This window comes from Bos indicus, chromosome 18 (assembly GCF_029378745.1).
Source record: "Bos indicus isolate NIAB-ARS_2022 breed Sahiwal x Tharparkar chromosome 18, NIAB-ARS_B.indTharparkar_mat_pri_1.0, whole genome shotgun sequence".
In the NCBI taxonomy this organism is placed as follows: domain Eukaryota; kingdom Metazoa; phylum Chordata; class Mammalia; order Artiodactyla; family Bovidae; genus Bos; species Bos indicus.
In genome coordinates this window covers 36,512,495-36,530,378 of record NC_091777.1, presented here as the reverse complement: position 1 = coordinate 36,530,378, position 17,884 = coordinate 36,512,495, and the positions used below count along the sequence as shown (strand labels likewise).

Genomic DNA, 17,884 nt, shown 5'->3' with positions numbered 1-17,884 from the left:
GGACTTCCCTGGTGGTCCAGTGGCTAAGACGCTGCACTTCCAATTCAGGGGGCCTGGGTTTGATCCCCAATCAGGGAACTAGATCCCATGTTACATGTCACAACAAAGACCCGGCACAGGCAAATAAATAGATATTTAAAAAATATAATTGCTGTATGATCAAGCAATTCCATATCTAGCTGCTACTGCTTAGTCGCTTCAGTCATGTCCAATTCTGTGCGACCCTATGGACTGTAGCCCGCCAGGCTCCTCTCTGTCTATGGAATTCTGCAGGCAAGAATACTGGAGTAGGTTGCCATGCCCTGCTCCAGGAGATCTTCCCAACTGGGATTGAACCAGGGTCTCCTGCATTGCAGGTGGATTCTTTACCAGTCAGTCATTAGGGAAGCCCTTCCACTTCTAGGTATAACCCCAAAAGAACTGAGTGCAGGGACTGTAACAGATATTTCTACATCCACATTCACAGCAGCGTTATTTACAACAGTCAAGAGGCAGAAGCAACCCAAAAGTCCAACAACAGATGAATGGACAAACAAAATGCTTAACAGGTACAGAGTTTCAGCTTTGCAAGATGGAAAGAGTTCTGAGGATGGATGATAGTGATGGGTACCCAAAAACGTGAATGTACTTAATGCCAATGAACTGTATGTTATGTGTAGTTTACCACAATTTTCAAAAGTTACTTTAAAAAAAGTGATCAGACTCTGCATGTATCTTGAAGGTATTGCCAATGAGATTGGCTAAAGGATTGGATGGGGGTGTGAGACAGAGCAGGTCAAGGATGACTCCCAGGTCTGGGGCCTGAGCAACCAGCAGGATGCCAATGCCATTTCCTGAGATGGGTAAGGCATGTGTAGTGGACACTGTCAGGGTGCTCTCAGGTCCCCTGGGATCCCTTTGATGGCTTCTGAATGCCCCCTGTTTGGCTTCTGTGTGCTGATGCTCCCAGGAGCCTGAACATGTGAAGAGCTAGAGGCTTGCCCTTTAGTTACTGGGATCCCCTTTCCCTTGCAAGGAAGTGCCCAGGAGTTTACTTTCCCAGCCCTTAGCCAATAACCAACTGGTGCTGGAGTGTGGAAGCCGAGTGCCCCCACCCCTAAACTCCCAGGGGTAACTTACATCCAGCGTTCGTTCCCCTGCTGGATCAGGATGAAGCTACTCTCCAGGGGCTTGGTCTGAAATCACACCCTTACTTGGCTTCTTGCCCTCTTTATCCTGTTCCTCCACTCCTTCACCAGTTCCTCCTGGGAGCCCTTCCATATTTAATAAGTCCTGCAGGGTTGGCTTCTTGGAATCTCATTGTAGGCAGAGCAAGTTCGGGATTGGGGGAAGATCAGGACATCAGATTGGGGCATGTTTAGAGGTGCCCAGTGGCGGCATGTTGAGGAGGCTTGTGGTGGGATACACAGGTCCAGGGGAGACATCTGGCCCAGGATATACCTTTGTCACAATGAAAAAGCATCAATTTGTGGAGAAAGACTTGCCCAAGTGGAACCCTGAACCTCAGGAGCTTCCCATCTTGGCTAGAGCACAGCCTTCTTCGGCACAGATATTTGCTCTGTCCCTGATACCCTCCACCCAGACAGGGCTGAGATTCTCACTCATTTTGCTCTTTCATAAAGAAGTACACTTTCCCTGTGTTTCTTGTATGCATTTCACATTTAAATACATGCTACTTACTGCCTTGTGGGATCTCTGGCATTATTCCTTTCCTTTACTCAGACACTCTCTTTCTGCCTCACTGTCCACTATCTCTTTCCCCTTCCTTGAAAGCTCCTGAGGTCAGGGATCAGGACACTCAGAATATCACTTCTGTAGATTTCCCCACAGCACACTACCAGCCAACTGCCTGTGGCATTTAAGTTAGGGTTGGAAGACATACATTTGAATCTTGCCTCTGAAAATGTCTGGGTGATCTGGGATGAGCTATTTAATCTCTCAGTCCTCTGGAATGAGTAATTCCTACTTGGTGGGTGATGGTGAGAATTATCCCAAACTGAACTGACCTTCCCCTGCAAACCTGCCCCTCCCACAATCTTTCCATCTCAGCAACTGCATCCTTTCAGCGGCTCAGCATGAGCTGTCTTTCAGGTTCTAACTCATCCTCTACCACTTGTTCACCCTGCTTTTCCAGTGCTGGCCTCCCTGTGGTTCTCTGAACACACCAAGCGTGGGCCTTTACACGGTGCTTCTCTCTGCCTGGATCACCCTTCCCCAGATGGCCACCTGCCTCTCTCCCTCATCCCTTCAGGTCTCTGCTCAGATGTGAACCCTCTGAGAAGCCTTCCCTGACCTCCCTGCATAGAGAGCCCTCTCCCATTATCCTCCTCCCTTTTTACCCTGCTTTATTATTTTTTTCATAGCACTTACTACACCCTAATCTATAGGGTGTGATAATATATTAGTACATATATAATTTTTTTAAGAGGTAACAGTAGTGCTTAAGAGCAAGGACTCTGGAGTGATGCTGTCTGGCTTTTAATCATTAATTCAGCTCTTCTGAGTTGTGAGACCTTGGCCAAGTGACTCTCAACTCCCTTGTGCCTCAGTACCCTCATCTGTAAAATGGGGTAAGCAAAATAATACCTTCCTCACAGGTTATGAGTTAATATTTGTAAAGCAAGTTGGAAGACAGTAAACGTTAAGTATTCATTATACTGTATTGATTGCCACTCTCCCCTCACTTAGTGTATCCTCCCGAGGCAGGGATTTTTGTGTTTGTTCATTGCTGTACCTCCTGGACACAGAACAGGCTGGCATAAAACAGATACTAAAATATGTATTGACTGAGTGAAATCAACAAGATAATAACTGCTAGGCATCTGGCAGGGTGCTGGATGCAGAGTAGATGCAAAATCAATGTAGGTTCCCCGACCTGCCTCACAGAGTTGATGTGAAATCCAATGAGCTAACAGAGGGGGAAGTGTTTTGCAAAGTGTCATACAAATAATACAAGTCATAATAAAATGAACTACTATCATTTCCTGAGCACACTCTGGATTCAGATATTAAGTATTTTCATGCATTATTTCATTCTCATCCTTCCAACTCTACACACTATTTCATATTACATATTCCCTTTTCACGGTGGGTGGGGGGGAACTGAGGTGAAATCCCTTGCCCAGGGCCACACAGCTGGGAAGGACAGAGGCAAAGCCACGGTGCAATCCAGTTCTGTCTCACTCTAAAACTCATTCCCTGAATCAGTTGCCAACCTGCTATCCATCAATGTTTGCTGAAAGAATGAATCTGAGGAGCAGGTCTTTAGTATATTAGGAAGAATCCCATGATATCCGATCTTTTCTCTTAAGAACCTCTTAAACATATTTGCCTCCGGTCCAAGGTTAAATTCTGAGTCCTCCAAGAAATATTTAGAAGGAGCTTTTCTGCCCATTTTTGGTAGCAAAATTCCCAGAGCTCCACTCCCACATAGCACACTTACAGGGATATGTCCCAAAGACATAGCGTGTTCTGCAGTCTTTTCTAGGAAGTATCCTTAAAATTGGGTGAGGTCCTATTTCCTGCTCCTCCCTCCCCTGCCCAGTGCCCCATACAAATGCTTCCACAGTCTTACTTCTTTGTGTTTCTTCCAGAGCTTTCTGGGACCCTCTGTTCTCCCTAGTGATATCTCTGGCCAGCTTCCCCATTTATCACTTCTAAATCCTTAAAGGTGCTGAGGCAGCTGATGCCCAGCCAGAAACCTGATCCACATACCTTCCCTTTCCCTGAATCTCTGGCAGGGTTCTGCTGCCTTCGGCACTGGTGAATGTGAGTCAAGACCTGAGCTGTCAGTTTCCAGAAATCAGAGGCCAAGCATTTATGTATGCATGTACATTGAAGGCATGGAATTGATTAATCAATAAGCACTCATGAAGCCCTGAATCCCTGTGGTTGGCTAAGGTCTAGAGCCTTTAAGATCTGTTCAATTCAGTTCAGTTCAGTCACTCAGTCATGTCTGACTCTTTGCGACCCCATGAACTGCAGCACGCCAGGCCTCCCTGTCTAGCACCAACTCCCGGAGTTTACTCAAACTCAAATCCATCGAGTCGGGGTTACCATCCAACCATCTCATCCTCTGTCGTCCCCTTCTCCTCCTGCCTTCAATCTTTCCCAGCATCAGGGTCTTTTCCAAGGAGTCAGTTCTTTACATCAGGTGGCCAAAGTATTGGAGTATTAGGAGGCCCCAAAAGACCTTAGAGAAAATATTAACAACAAAATAATGACAATCTGTTCTCAGAGTCATGCTTCATCCTTCCCTTGAAAGGCAGGGGTGACCTCTGCAGATGGGGTTTCCCAGGCTCACGTGAGAGATACTGATTCAGCCAATAGGAGGCACTAGAGGGGGACTGGAGGGTGGGACAAAGGGAAAAGCCAGGGTATTCCTGCTCCTTCAGCTGTCTTGACATGGCTGTATCTAAGCTACAGCTACAGTTCCTGCTGTGGGTCCAGGTTCGGCCAGACTCTGGGCTCCAGAAACACCACCATTTCCCTCTCTTCCCCCTGCTAAGGGGTCGAAGACTTCTTGCTGCCTAATCTCTAGGTTGTTTCACTGCCTCCTGTTGGCTTCTCAGCCTCTCCGTCACCTCTGCATTAAGTTCCCTCTGCTTTAAATATGCACAGTGGTTTGTCTTCCTGATTGGATCTTGACTGACAGAATAGTTAAAACTTACCCAGTACTTACACCGCTTGGAGCACAGACACTGCTCCAAATGCATGATGTAAATTAACTTATTTAATTTAATTGTCTGAGGCATCATTGTATTTTACAGATGAGAAAACTGAGGCAGAGAGAGTTTGACCTACCCTAGTGAGATACCAAATCTGGATGTGTATCAAAAACTAATTGCCCAGGAAGAGGTGGGCTTCCCTGGTGGCTCCTTGCCAATGCAGGAGACACGGTTCGATCCCTGATCTGGGAAGATCCCACATGCCATGGACCAACTAAGCCTGTGCACCACAACTTCTGAGCCTGTGCTCTAGAGCCCAGAGCCGCAACTACTGAAGTCCGTGCTCTGCAACAAGAGAAGCCTCTGCAATGAGAGGCCCACACACTCCAACTAGAGCAGCCCCCAATTACTGCAACTAGAGAAAAACCTACGTAGCAATGAAGACATAGCACAGCCAAAAATAAATAAATAAACAAATTAAAAAAAAAACAAAAAACAGAGGAGGTGATAGATGCCATTCTAGCCCTACTCAATTGGATTCATCAGCCCATGAGGCCCAGGAATCTGGAGACTTATTAACAAGCTCCCTAGGAGATTCTGATTACACTAACCCAGCACCCCTCCATGAACTGGTACTCAGGAAACCCTGACCTCATTTGGTGATGAGGACACTAAGATCCAGATCAGTCGTACAGCAAGCTCTGTGGCAGACAAAAACACCGCCAAGGACAGCGCTTTCTGCTACTTCCACTGCCTTCTCCTTCAAGGTCACATGGCTGGTCCTGATGTTTGCACTTGCTCTCCCTGGAGCCATCTGAAGGCACTTCTTATTAGAAATGTTTTGGAAAATTCAGTATACAAACAGATGTGTATGCAGGACTGCTGAGGTTAATCAGTATTTGGGAAGAGAAACAGGGAGGTGGTTTAATTCACTTAATCTCTTTTTTTCAGTTTTTTCTGAATCACTTCAGGGAGATAGTTACCCCTCCCTTCATTCTACCTTCCCCATTCTGACTGACTGTGGTCAGGCCAAGAATCTGTATTTTTCAGCAGGGGCCCAAAGTGATCAGCCAATTAGAAAAATACAGTCAAAATTCAAAATGTTCAGGGACTTCCCTGGTGGTTCAGTGGTTAAGAATCTGCCACGCAATGCAGGGGAAGTGGGTTTAATCCCTGGTTGGGGAACTAAGATCCCACACGCCGCAGAGCAACTAGGCCCAAGCAGCACAACTACGGAGCCTCAGCGCTGCAACTACTGGCAACTATGGAGCCTGAGCACTGCAACAAAAGACCCTGCATGCTACAACCAAGACCCGATGCAGCAAATAAATACGAAAAAAAAAAAAAAATTAAAATCCCGAATGTCCAGAGTCTGAACAGACTTCTGCAACAGCGTCAGCCCCACAGGGTTGAATTGTCGCTTTTCCCCCTACGCCACTGCCATATTCTCAGCACCATCAACAGTGCCTGTCACACAGCAGGTACTGAATGATATTTTTTTGCATTTAAAAAATATTTTCTGTACAGCTATTCACTGATCTTCACGATGGACAAAGCAGATATCAGAGTCCTCATTTTATGGAAAATGAAACTGAGTTCAGAGAGATGAGGTGACTTTCCAGGTCACACAATAAATGAAAGGTGTCAGAAGCTCTCTCCATGAAATTCTTTCTTCCCAGCTGATGGTGGTGAGAAGGGACACAGGCAGAAGAATGCAAATATGAACACAGAATGAGTTACCATTCACTGATAGAGGTCAAATTAACTCAATAAGGATAAGAAGTTCTATTACTTATCACTGTAAAAGGTGATTAGAGATTCAAAGATTCCAAGGGATACACAAGTCCCTCTATCATTGGACTCAACTTTCCTGTCATTAAATTCAAGCAGTCCTCACTTATCTGCTATATTGATAACAGTAACCTGACCACTCCCGTTCCTTATGGTTAAATGCTAAGCACTCTATACATCTTATTCCATTCAACCCTGTCATCTCTCTCACCTGGACCATTGCAGTAGCTTTTCTTGGTTACCCTCCCATCTCTTTTCACCACTACTGTCAGACTGATCGTTTACAACTGCCAAGCCTGATCACTTTGCATCTATGATTAAAATCCCAAAATGCCTCTCCACGCTGCTCTGTCAAGGGCTTGTTTGGTCTAGTCTCCACCTACCTTTCCATTCGTTACATTCAAGAAATATTTACTATGTGTCAGATGCTATTCTGAGCACTGAGGATGCAATGGTGAATAAAATAGACTTAATCTTTTATTCTCATGGACTCTAATAAAAATGTAGAGAACAAACAAGATAATTACAGACTATTGAAAGTGCTAAGAAAGAAAAAAAGCAATAAGATAGTCACTAGGGAAGCTCATTTTTGATAGAATGTCAAGGTAGACACTCTGAGGAAGCAGCAGTGAAGCTAAGACCAAGACTGAGAAGGAGTCAGTCATAGAAAAGCTGAGAGGAAGTACTCCAGGTGGAGGGAACAGCATGTGGAAAAGTAGGCAACTGCTAGAAACCAGGAACACAGAAGTCAGTGTGGCTGAAGCAGTGAGTCTTCAGAGAAAGGGAGATGAGGCTGGAAACAGGTGAGAGTCACAGATCATATAGGGTTCTAGAGCCACGAGTAGTCTGACTTTTACTCCAGAATAAAAAGAACGCTACTGAAGAATCTTAAGCAGAGGAGGGATATGGCCTGATTCATATTTTATAACAATCCTCCTGGCTGCTCTATGAAAATGAGAATTGGGACAGGGGGAATGGAAGTAAGAGAAAAGAGAGGGGGCTGGTGCTATGTCCAGATGAGAGATGTCAGACCTGGCAAGGACTACTGCCGAGGAGACGAAGGAAAATGGTCTGATTCTCAACAGAGTGTGGGGTAAAAGTCACAAGACTTGGTGATAGACTGATTCTGAGGCTGAAGAAAGGAGGAATCAAGGCCTTCTCTTAGGTTTGGGGCTTAGATAGATAATAGTGGAATTATTGCAGAAGAATCGGGTGCTAGAGGAATCAAGAGTTCCATCTGGACCATGAAGTTGGAGGAGCCATGAGCTAGCTGAGTGCAGACATCGACTTGGTCATGGGCTATTTGTATGTGGTGCTAAGAGGTTAGGCTGGGTCAGAGTACAAATGTGGGTATCTCCAAACATGATGCTTAAAGGTATTGGATGAGCCCCGAGACACACTGACATTCGAGGGCTAAGTGGAGGAGGAGGGACTAAGACTAATCAAAGGAAAACCAGAAGACTGAAATCAACAGAAGTAAGATTCAGAAAAAAAGTGGTAGGCTGGGTCAAAGGCTGCTGAGAGGCTATGAAGGATGTGGTCAGAGATGTGTCCATTAAATTTAGCTGTTTGAGGTCACTGGGAGAAGAGTTTCACTGGAGAATCAACCCAGAAACCAGACTGGATTAAACAGAAGAGGTGAGAAAGCATGTACAGTCTTGACATTTCTTTTCAAATTTTCTTTTAACAGGAGTTAGGAAGTGGGGTATAGCTGCAGGTGTGCATGGAGTCAAGTGAGGGTGGTTGCTGTTTTAAGATTTTTTTATGTGGACCATTTTTAAAGTCTTTATAGAATTTGTTACAATACTGCTTCTGTTTTAAGTTTTTTTGGGGGGATGTGAGGCATGTGGGATCTTAGCTCCTCCACCAGGGTTGAACCCACACCCCCCACACTGGTAGGTGAAGCCTCAACCACTGGACCACCAGGGAGTCCCTGTTGTTGTTTCTAATGGAATTTACTAGAGCCATTTTCTCCAAACTTCAGTCATTGAAGAACCCTCTGTTTTGGTCCCATCCTTATACCATGGGTACTCTATACTTAAAATTTTTCTTAAAATCATCTCACTTTTAATTTAAACAAATTTACCTTGAACACTTATTTAAGAAGCAATTACTACAGTACATCAAATGGGAAACCAATATCTCTTGCCATAAACAAAAGGTAACTGATGTGAAAATCAGTACAATGAAAATAAAGCACAATGTCAGTAAACTAAGTGGTTATTATTGCTTGCTGAGGACTGATCCTGGGACCAGCTCTGTTTGAAAAGGGAAATCATGAAGTGTTAGACATTAAAGACATATTGACATCAAAGGGAAACTTTCTCCTCAAAGGACTGAAAGAGAATTGAAAGGAAAATAATTGTTTCTCTGTGTGATTTAAAATCACCTACTACCAGACCTAACCTCTAGGAAACACCTATTAGAACACTTCCTTTTTTAATTAAGATATAACCTGGACTTAGGTGAGTGCACAAATCTTAAATGTAGAGCTTGATGAATTTTTACATACGCATATACCAACGTAATCACCACTCATCTCAAGACATAGAATTGTCCAGCAAAAAAAAAAAAAGAATTGTCCAGCAAGGCCAGGGCCAGGCTTAAAGCATAATAGAAAAAGGCTGTGTCCTCGCGGCATTGCCAGTTGTTCCTCCTGGTACACCTGGTGCCTAGTACAGTGCTAGGACATAGGAGGCAGTCTGTCTCTTTTTAGCTTATTTATCTATATATTTTTTTTTCTGTAAGCATTCTATAGTGAAAGCTGCTTACTCACGTCCAATTCTTTGTGACCCCGTGGACTACACAGTCCATGGAATTCTTCAGGTCAGAATACTGGAGTGGGTAGCCTTTCCCTTCTCCAGGGGATCTTCCCAACCCAGGGATAGAACCCAGGTCTCCCACATTGCAGGTGGATTCTTTACCAGCTGAGCCACAAGGGAAGTCCAAGAGTACTGGAGTGGGTAGCTTATCCCTTCCCTAGTGGATCTTCCCGACCCAGGAATTGAACCAGGGTCTCCTGCATCGGAGGCAGATTCTTTACCAACTGAACTATGAGGGAATGCTGCAAGTATTCTATAAAGAATATGTATTATTTGTGATTTAAAAACCAGTCTTATCTGAACTCTGATTTTCCAGAGGGTCTAATTCAGAATCTGAACTCCAATTTTCAAGAGGGTCTAATGTAGAATCTGAACTCTAATTTTCTAGAGGGTCTAATCCAGAACCTATCAGTCAAAATCTATCAGAGCAACATCATTTCTCCCTCTGGATATAAAACCCAGCCTGAGAAGACAGAAGTGTCCAAACAGAAAGAACAATTCTGTTTGAGACGCAGATGATTTCTCCTGCTTCCCCATTTCCACCTGGTCCCCCACTAACCTGTGTTTTTGCTTTCACACCCTCATACACAATAGCTGAGAACACCAAAGCCGATTTGTCTGCTCTCCTCAATAAAATAGTGACAGCAAGACAAGTAAGTCTTTAAAAATTTAAAGAGCCTGATAAGTCCTCCATTCAGCATCTGCCGCAGAAGGAAACGGCCTCTGGCATATGCCTCTTGTGCTCCCCCCTTCCCCAGACACCTCCTGTCCAAACACCTCTCTCCATGGCTTATCCTCAGCTGCTTGCAGGAGGGTGCTAGGCCCCTTGCTGGGGGAGTTGGAGGAAGGGGAACCCCCTTAAATTCAGAGGAGTGAAACTAAGAATTGTTCTTCAAGCATGTTAGGGATCAAAGCCTGAGATCTGAAGCTTTGGCAAGAAGACAGCCATCTGCGGGCCTGGGTGGGCCCCAGCTGGGGGGCCCTGGATAGCAGTGCCAGGTGCTATCCACACCCAGCTAAGCCTGCTTGTGGCAAGGCAGGTGTCAGGACTGGCCCAGGAAGGCTACATCCCTTAGCAGATGCTGCAGGAAAGGAAGCATTCAGAACCACTGTGATTAAATTAATATAGGAACTGGGGCAGGGAGTCCGGTAGTAAAGAAAGAGGAAGAGGAAAACAGTTACCAAACCAAATTAACCCATGTTGCCATTTTAACTTCTTTGCTTCTAGTGTTTTTCCTATGTATAACTTAAAAAAAAAAAGATACTAGTATCCTTTTAGCATAATAAGAAGAACATTGTGATTAAAACCAAGATCCTTCTTGATTCCTACTTAGGCATTCCCATCTCCGCCTTCAAAGAGGCCAAAACTCTGAGGTGCCTTCCTCTGCAAAACTGGAGCCTATTATACAGAGTGAAGTAAGCCAGAAAGAAAAACACCAATACAGTATACTAACACATATATATGGAATTTAGAAAGATGGTAACAATAACCCTGTATATGAGACAGCAAAAGAGACACTGATGTATAGAACAGTCTTTTGGACTCTTTGGGAGAGGGAGAGGGTGGGATGATTTGGGAGAATGGCATTGAAATATGTATAATATCATATATTAAACGAGTCTCCAGTCCAGGTTCGATGCACGATACTGGATGCTTGGGGCTGGTGCACTGGGACGACCCAGAGGGATGGTATGGGGAGGGAGGAGGGAGGAGGGTTCAGGATGGGGAACACATGTATACCTGTGGCAGATTCATTTTGATATATGGCAAAACCAATACAATATTGTAAAGTTAAATAAAATAAAATTAAAAAAAAATACTTTTATATAAATGTCATAGTCCTATAACTTGCTTTTTCCAGATGATCATATCTTTTTGAGTATTATCCAAGTTGTTATTGTTCAGTCACTCAGCCGTGCCTGACTCTTTGCGACCCCCATGGACTGCAGCACGCCAGGCTTCCCTGTCCTTCACCGTCTCCCAGAGCTTGCTCAAACTCATGTCCCTTGAATCAGTGATACCATCCAACCATCTCATCCTCTGTCATCCCCTTCTCCTCCTGCTCTCAATCTTTTCCAGCACAGGGTCTTTTCTAGTGAGTTGGCTCTTCGCATCAGGTGGCCAAGGTATATCCAAGTTGATACACATGAAATTTACTGTTGTTGCCTTCAGCATGTATATAACCCTTATGTTGCTGGTAAGCATAACACAGGCCAACACTTAATAGCATTCCTCTCTACCACAAACTATTCCAAGTATATTAACCCCTTGAATTCTTTTGAGACCTAGGAAGACAGAGGGAGAAGTCAAATAAATTTCTTGTCACACAGCTGCTAAGTGGCAGGGTGGGATCTGATGCCTAAGTCTGAGGTTGAAGTTGACTCTTACCCACTACACCATCCAACCTGTATCTGTGTCGATTCCTAGTTTTTGATCGTGCAAATGAGGTCCCAACATTGGATCAGTTAGGCACTGCTGGGTATCCAACCATTCCTAAAATGTAGTCTCCTAAAGCAGTAACAGTTTGCTATTTCTCATGGTTCCGTGGGTGGACAAGATGGTTCTTCTGGTCTTACCTGGACTGACTTAGTGGCTGTGGTCAGCTGGCAGCTTGGCAGGCTGGCCCACAATGGCCTCACCCTCATGTCTGGAGCCTCAGGTAGGATGTCTGGCCCTCTCCTTCCAGCCAGACTTTGTCATGTGATGGTAGAAATGTTCCAAGAAAGTAAGGGCAGAAGGTCCCTGAGATCTAGCTCAGAACCTGGCAATAATCACTTCTGTTGCATTCTGTTGGTTAAAGTGAGTCATGAGACCAGCTCAAATTCAAAAGATGGGAAAAGAGACCCCACCTTTTGATAGGAGGGACTGCAGAGAATTTGTGGCCATTTTTAATCCATTAAAGCAACCATCTTTATATGTATTCCTGGTGTGCAGGGAGTATGCATCTCTGGGTTGTGTACCAAGAAGACGTAGTGCTGGAACAACATAATTCAACTTCAATTCTTTAACTAGTCGAAGAGTTTTTTTGTTTTTTTATTTTTTACTGATATATAATTCATATACCATAATATTCACCATTTTTAAGTGCAGAATTCAAGAGTTTCTATGTTGTGCAACCATCACTATTATGTAATTCCAGAATATTTTTATTAACCCAAAAAGAAATCCCTAACTCATTTGCAGTCAGTCCCCATACCTCCCTCCTCAGCCTCTGGCAAGCGTCTAAGCATTTAACTGTTTTGGACATTTCATAGAAATAGAATTATACAATATGTAACCTTTCATGTCTGGCTTCTTTGAGCATAATGGTTTCAAAGGTCATTCACACTGTAGCATGTATCCGGATGTCATTCCTTTTTTTGGCTGAATAATATTCCACTGTGTTGATTAACTACATTTTATTCAACCATTCATCAGTTGATGGACATCTCTGTTGTTTCTATTTTTATGCTACCAAGAATAACACTGCTAAGAACATTGATACACAAGTATTTACACAGGTACATTTCAGTTCTCTTAGATATATATACCTCAGAATGGAATTCCTGGGTCATATGGTAATTCTATGTTTAACTTTGTGATGAACTGCAAAACCTTTGTCCACAATGGCTGGACTATTTTACATTTCTACCAGAATGAATGAAGTTTCCATTTTTTTCCATATCTTTGCCAACACTTGTTATTTTCCATGTTAAAAAAAAAAATTAGCCACTTTAAAAAACAGCCATCCTAGTGGATGTGACGGAGAAGGCAATGGCACCCCACTCCAGTATTCTTGCCTGGAAAATCCCATGGACAGAGAAGCCTGGTAAGCTGTAGTCCATGGGGTTGCTAAGAGTCAGACATGACTGAGTGACTTCCCTTTCACTTTTCACTTTTATGCACTGGAGAAGGAAATGGCAACCCACTCCAGTGTTCTTGCCTGGAGAATCCCAGGGATGGGGGAGCCTGGTGGACTTCCGTCTATGGGGTCGCATAGAGTCGGACACAACTGAAGTGACTTAGCAGCAGTGGATGTGAAGTGGTATCTCATTGTGATTTTGATTTGTGGTTCCCTAATGATGTGAGAGTTGGACTGTGAAGGCGGCTGAGAGCCGAAGAATTGATGCTTTTGAACTGTGGTGTTGGAGAAGACTCTTGAGAGTCCCTTGGACTGCAAGGAGATCCAGCCAGTCCATTCTGAAGGAGATCAGCCCTGGGATTTCTTTGGAAGGAATGGTGCTAAAGCTGAAATTCCAGTACTTTGGCCACCTCATGCGAAGAGTTGACTCATTGGAAAAGACTCTGATGCTGGGAGGGATTGGGGGCAGGAGGAGAAGGGGACGACAGAGGATGAGATGGCTGGATGGCATCACTGACTCGATGGACGTGAGTCTGAGTGAACTCCGGGAGTTGGTGATGGACAGGGAGGCCTGGCGTGCTGCGATTCATGGGGTCGCATAGAGTCGGACAAGACTGAGGGACTGAACTGAACTGAACTGAACTGAATGACAAAAAAGATCTTCACGACCAAGATAATCACAATGGTGTGATCACTCACCTAGAGCCAGACATCCTGGAATGTGAAGTCAAGTGGGCCTTAGAAAGCATCACTACAAACAAAGCTAGTGAAGGTGATGGAATTCCAGTTGAGCTATTTCAAATCCTGGGAAGATGATGCTGTGAAACTGCTGCACTCAATTTGCCAGCAAATTTGGAAAACTCAGCAGTGGCCACAGGACTGGAAAAGGTCAGTTTTCATTCCAATCCCAAAGAAAGGCAATGCCAAAGAATGCTCAAACTACCGCACAATTGCACTCATCTCACACGCTAGTAAAGTAATGCTCAAAATTCTCCAAGCCAGGCTTCACCAATACATGAAGCGTGAACTTCCAGATATTCAAGCTGATGTTAGTAAAGGCAGAGGAATCAGAGATCAAATTGCCAACATCTGCTGGATCATCAAAAAAGCAAGAGAGTTCCAGAAAAACATCTATTTCTGCTTTATTGACTATGCCAAAGCCTTTGACTGTGTGGATCACAATAAACTGGAAAATTCTTCAAGAGATGGGAATACCAGACCACCTGACCTGCCTCTAGAGAAACCTATATGTAGGTCAGGAAGCAACAGTTAGAACTGGACATGGAACAACAGACTGGTTCCAAATAGGAAAAGGAGCATGTCAAGGCTGTATATTGCCACCCTGCGTATTTAACTTATATGCAGAGTACATCATGAGAAACTCTGGGCTGGAAGAAGCACAAGCTGGAATCAAGATTGCCGGGAGAAATATCAATAACCTCAGATATGCAGATGACATCACCCTTATGGCAGAAAGTGAAGAGGAACTCAAAAGCTGCTTGATGAAAGTGAAAGAGGAGAGTGAAAAAGTTGGCTTAAAGCTCAACATTCAGAAAACTAAGATCATGGCATCTGGTCCCAACACCTCATGGGAAATAGATGGGGAAACAGTGGCAACAGTGTCAGACTTTATATTTTTGGGCTCCAAAATCACTGCAGATGGTGACTGCAGCCATGAAATTAAGAGACGCTTACTCCTTGGAAGGAAAGTTATGACCAACCTAAACAGCATATTCAAAAGCAGAGACATTACTTTGCCAACAAAGGTTCATCTAGTCAAGGCTATGGTTTTTCCAGTGGTCATGTATGGATGTGAGAGTTGGACTGTGAAGAAAGCTGAGTGCCAAGGAATGGATGCTTTTGAACTGTGGTGTTGGAGAAGACTCTGGAGAGTCCCTTGGACTGCAAGGAGATACAACCAGTCCATTCTGAAGGAGATCAGCCCTGGGATTTCTTTGATGCTAAAGCTGAAATTCCAGTACTTTGGCCACCTCATGCGAAGAGTTGACTCATTGGAAAAGACTCTGATGCTGGGAGGGATTGGGGGCAAGAGGAGAAGGGGACACCAGAGGATGAGATGGCTGGATGGCATCACCGACTCGACGGACATGAGTTTGGGTGAACTTCGGGAGTTGGTGATGGACAGGGAGGCCTGGCATGCTGCGTTTCATGGGGTCGCAAAGAGTCGGGCATGACTGAGCGACTGAACTGAACTGAACTGAATGACTAGTGATGGTAAGCATTTTTTCATGTGTTTGTTGGCCACTTGAATGTCTTAGAGACAGATCTATTCAAATCCTTTGTCCATTATTAAAATGGGTGCTTGTCTTTTTATTGTAGAGTTGTAAGAGTTCTCTAAATATTCTGGATACTAGACCCTAATTCAAATACTTGAATTATTTGGTGTTCAAATACTTTCTCTGTGGGATGTCTGTTCATTTTCACAATAGTGTCCTTTAAAGAACAAAAGTTTTTATTTTGATGAAATCCAATTTATCTATTGTTTCTTTGGTTGCTCATGCTTTTGGTGTTGCATCTAAAAAATTGTTGCCTAATCCAAGATTATGAAGATTTACACCTATGTCTTCTAAGAGTTTTATAGCTTTAGCTCTTACATTTAGGCTTTCAATTCAGTTTAATTTTGCTTTTGAGGATGGTGTGAGATAAGAGTCCAGCTTCATTCTTTTAGATATCCTGTTGTCCCAGTACCATTTGTGGAAAAGATTATTCTTTCTCCGCTGGGACCCTTGTTGAAAATCAGCTGCTACCATTACAATACCAAGTAGTAAGAATGACAGCATCCTTGCCTTGTTCCTGGTTTGGGAACAGTTCTATTGTTTCACCATTAAGTTTGGTTTCATGTTGGTAGGGAGATACGTCAAGAACAGGAATTTCCCTTTAATTCTGATTTACTAATGTTTAATCATAAATAAGAATTTTATCACCTACTTTTTCATGCAGGTATTGAGATGATCACATTTTTCTCCTTTAACCATACAGTGTAGTACATTACATAAACAGTTTCCTTTTTTTTTTTTGGCTGTTGAAATGCCCCTGCATTCCTGGAATAACCATTTGTGATTATTTTCTGCCCTGAATTCCTTTTCTAGCTCCATGTCTTAGATTATGCTTTGGAGGGGCAATGGCATTTCCTGTCTGGGTCCTCATCAAAAACTCCAGTTTCTTAGTTGAATGTTCTCCCAGGAGCTTCTGGAAGCTTGGACTTGCTCATTAGTAACGTGGTGGGGGTGACCAAGAGGCTCCAGGGCAAAGCCAGTGCTTTCAGCTGTGTGAGTATTTGCTGCAGAGGAACCAGGTGAAAGTCAGGTGGGAGGCAAGTAGCAGTCTCCCAAAGTCACCTACTTTTGTCCTTAAGCAATGGAATTCAAATTCTCTGTCCTCGTCTCTAAAGTTTATTCTATCTCATGAACATTTTTTTCCTGTGAAAAGTATAATTGAATCATTCTGTGTTCTGAGCACTTTCTATATGCCAGACACGGTGCTTAGGGCTCTCATATGAATACATTATTAACAATAATTCCAGCTACCATCGGCTGATACTTTACCTGGTTCTAGGTAATTGTTTTACAAAAGTATTGCATTTAGGGACTTCCCTGGCAGTACATTGGTTAAGACACCATGGTCCCAGTGCAATGGGCATGGGTTCGATCCCTGGTTGGGGAACTAAGATCCCCCATGCCTCACAATGTGGCCAAAATAGAAAAAAATTATTTTTCTAAAAAAAGTATCATCTCTAAATTATAGATGAGGAAGCTGAGACTGAGAGAAGCTAACTTGTAGAGGTTAGGTTCAAAATCAGACAGAGCTGAGGTTCAAAATCAGGTTTGCCTCACTGCAGAACCCATGCCTTTAACGACTGTTGGACACACTGTGGGTAATTAATTAGCTCTGTCAGCCCAAACTCCCATGATCAGTATTAAGCACCAACAGTGCCCTGTGACCAGCGCATGACTGAGCAGTGCCACACGTGATAGGCTGGAATCATCTGTGGTCTAACTGGTCTCAGTGTCAGGCCATGACACTTGCTCACATGAGGTGTTCTGCAGTAACATCTCCCTTAGGGAAATTAGTGTGCATGTTTTCATAAAAGCTTTTTACAAAATAACAGCTTTGAAATGTAATGTATCTACCATACAATTCCCCCATTTAAAGTGTACAATTCAGGGGCTTCCATGGCAGTCCATGGAAATGAACCTGGGAAATGAAGCTTTCATTGCTGGGGCCTGGGTTTGATCCTTGGTCCAGGAACTAGGATCCTGCAAGTCGCATGGCATGGCCAATAAAATAAAAGGTTTCAAAATAGATCAATAAAGTGCACAATAAAATATTTTTTGTATAGTTACAGACCTGAACAATCATCACCATGATCAATTTTAGAATAGTTTCATCACCCCCAAAAGAAGTTTTAAACTCTTTAGTAGTTATTCCTCATTTTCTCCCAAAGTCCCCACTACTGGGCAACTGCCAATCTGCTTCTGTCTCTACAGATTTGCCTATTCTGAGTGAGTATTTCACCTAAATGGAATTATACAGTATGTGGTCTTTAGTGACTGGCTTCTTTCACTTTGAATAATGTTTTCAAGGTTAATCCATGTTGCAGCATGTGCCAGTACCTAACTACTTTTTATTTTCAAGTAATATTCCATTATGTGGATATACCACATTTTGTTCATACATTCATCATTTGATGGACACTTATTGGCTACTGTGAATAATGCTGCGATGAATATACAGAGAAGTT

The 17,884-nt window shown here is 43.5% G+C and overlaps 1 protein-coding gene and 1 non-coding gene across 7 annotated transcripts in view; one reads left to right on the top strand and one right to left on the bottom strand.

The window, feature by feature from the left end:
* Positions 1–17,884, bottom strand: part of CDH3 (cadherin 3) — a 139,320-nt gene that overhangs the window by 71,691 nt on the left and 49,745 nt on the right. The gene's annotated exons all lie outside the window — the stretch shown is intronic.
* Positions 6–78, top strand: TRNAG-UCC (transfer RNA glycine (anticodon UCC)). The gene has a single exon. It is a non-coding gene; the product is annotated as a tRNA-Gly (tRNA).